The 2936-nt window shown below is 33.6% G+C and overlaps 1 protein-coding gene across 1 annotated transcript in view; it reads right to left on the bottom strand.

The window, feature by feature from the left end:
• Window positions 1–2936, bottom strand: part of vps33a (VPS33A core subunit of CORVET and HOPS complexes) — a gene marked incomplete at its 5' end in the record, with an annotated part of 8030 nt that overhangs the window by 4062 nt on the left and 1032 nt on the right. The window lies entirely within an intron of this gene.

Below are 2936 nucleotides of genomic sequence, written 5' to 3'. Positions count from 1 at the left end.
GGGGGGGGACTCATATTAATGTGATAAAACCTCATAAAGTGACATTTTCACGCCATGGGACCTTTGAGGTTCTGCAGAGTTCTGCATTTGCAGATTAACCAGAATCTAACCGTTTTGTTATTTTTATTCCTATTTTAAAACAATTTTTTAAATGTTTTTTTAATTAAGTTTCAGTCCAATATTTTGTCGATTTTTTCAAATGTTTTTGCGAAATGTCACTTTGTCACTTAGTTCGATTTTTTGGTCAGTTTTTCATTGTTTAACATGTATGTTTATGTTGTTTTTTTCAACATTTGTCACATTTTTCCAAGTTCTTTTGTCATAGTTCTGATACAGAATGTTTTCGTAAACGGGTCAAATTTATTCCTTTTTTTACATGTTTAAAAAAAAAATTTGTCAATTAAATTTTCTTTTTGATATTTCCAATGTTTTCGCTGGATGTTTTGTCAATTTTTACAATCTTTGTTGATTTTCTTCCCTGCATTTTTGTAGTTTTTTTTCAACATTTGTCACATTTTTCAAGGTTCTTTTGTCATAATTCTGATATAGAAAGTATAGAAAACGGGTCAATTTTATTCCTTTTTTAAAATTATTTTTGTCAATTTAAAAAAAAAAGTCCTTGTTGATTTTTCCGAATTTTTGTCACTTTATCAGCGTTTGGAAAATTATGTTTTTATTGTTTTTTTCCTGCAATTTTATAGTTTTTTTTAAACACTTTTTAGGATTAGTTCCTAAAAAGTTCCTTTGACATAGTTCTGATATAGAAATTTTTGGTTAGTGGGTTAATTTCACTCCTATTTTTTTTTCACTATTTTGACGTTTTTTAAAATTATTTTTGGTTCCAATTTTTACCAAAAATAAAATAAAAAATAAATGTTTTTTTATATTTCCAATGTTTTTGCTGGATTTTTTGCACGTTTTCCAATCTTTGTTGATTTTTTTCCAGCATTTTTCTAGTTTTTTTCAACATTTGTCACAATTTTCAAGGTCCTTTTGTCATAAATCTGATATAGAAAGGTTTTGTAAAAAGGTCAATTTCATTCTTTTTTTACATGTTTAAAAAAAAAATAGTTGTTGATTTTTTCAAATTTATTTGACACTTTTTCCAAATTTTCTGACACTTTTCAGCGCTTTGAAAATGTATTTTTATTGTTTTTTTCCTGCATTTTTGTAGTTTTTTTTAAAACATTTTTTAGGATTAGGTTTTTTTTCAAAGTTCCTTTGTCCTAGTTCTGATATAGAAAGTTTTTGTAAACGGGTTAATTTAATTCCTATTTTATTGTCACTATTTTGACAGTTTTTAAAATTATTTTGAATTCCAATTTTGTAACAATAAAAAAAAAAATTAAAGTATTTTTTGGGGATATTTTCAATGCTTTTGTTGAATTTTTTGTCACTTTTTCCAATCTTTGTAGGTTTTTTTTCCTGCGTTTTTCTAGTTTTTTTCAACATTTGTCACAATTTTTAAGGTTCTTTTGTCATTATTCTGATATAGAATTTTTTCGTAAATGGGTCAATTTTATTCCTTTTTTACATGTTTAAAAAAAAAGAATTGGTCAATAAAAAAAAAACTTTGTTGATTTTTAAAAAAAATTGGACACTTTTTCCAAATATTTTGACAATTTTTGAGAGCTTTGAAATTTAGGTTTTTATTGATATTTTCCAGTATTTTTGTATTTTTTTAAAACATTTTTTAGGGTTAGGTTTTTTTTCAAAGTTCCTTGGTAACAGTTCTGATATAGAAAGTTTTTGTTAACGGGTTAATTTTATTCCTATTTTTGATTCAAAATTTTTAACAATTCAAAGTTTTTTTTTGGGGGGGATATTTTTGCTGGATTTTTTGTCACTTTTTCCAATCTTTGTTGATTTTTTTTACTGCGTTTTTCAATTATTTTTCAAATTTTTTTCACATTTACCAAGTTCTTTTGTCATAATCCTGACACAGAAAGTTTTTGTAAACGGGTCAAATTTAACCCCTGGCCATCCGGAGGGTTAAGTAGCCATGGCACCAGGTGCTGACTGCCCAGTTTTTTACCCACCGGTGCGTAAAAAGTGATCCAGGGGTTTCCCTCCCAGGGTACCAAGGGCTTTCCATCCTCGACCACGCAGGAGAGAAAACCAGTTCCCACGCATTGGCACGGTGGAGACCCGCTTCAGCCCACCTCCGCAGGCAAACACACCCCAACACACGGGTGGTTCCGCTGATGACAGGCGGCGCGTACGCAACGACTGACGCCGTGCTCGCATCCGGGCGCAGCTCCGGAATCTAGTCCGCATCATCCCCCGACTCAGAGAGAGAGAGAGAGAGAGAGACAGAGAGACGGAGGACTGGATTCTTCTCAGGTAGGTTTATGATCTCATACAGACGATTTCTTCCCTCTTTTTTTCAAAACATTGCAGCTGTTGTCGCTGGTCCGATGTTGAAGATGAATGGGAGGAGATCCAGAGGTGGAGAGGGGTTGGAATGAGATTATTCGGGCTTTTATTCGGGCTTTTATTCGGGCTTTTATTCGGGCTTTTCTTCTGAGTGATGTCTGCAGAGTGAGTGGAAGTCATTACAGAGAAGCCGAGCTCACACACATGCTGTCCAGCGGATCCACCCTTCTTCATCTCAGCCTCCCTGGGAGCGTTTCTGCGTTCGGCGGGTGACTCAGTGCGTTACAGAGAGACATTTCTCCTTTACAAGTTCAATGAATGCAGCACTTCATTGACGAGAGAGAGAGAGAGAGAGAGAGAGAGAGAGAGAGAGAGAGAGAGAGAGAGAGAATGATCCACTTTTCATCGCCTGTGCGTATTAATTTGACGTGTTGATGAGCCTCTTCCTCACCGAGTCATTTGAATAAAAGCAGACATCAGTGTGCAGTTTTCTCCGGATCTGCTGCTAATTAAGCCATGGGAGGTACAGAATGATGTAAATGCACATTTGATTGATTCCT

Source organism: Etheostoma cragini, chromosome 5 (assembly GCF_013103735.1).
Source record: "Etheostoma cragini isolate CJK2018 chromosome 5, CSU_Ecrag_1.0, whole genome shotgun sequence".
Lineage (NCBI taxonomy): Eukaryota > Metazoa > Chordata > Actinopteri > Perciformes > Percidae > Etheostoma > Etheostoma cragini.
Note: the sequence above shows the minus strand (reverse complement) of the source record. Positions and strands in the feature narration are given on the sequence as shown.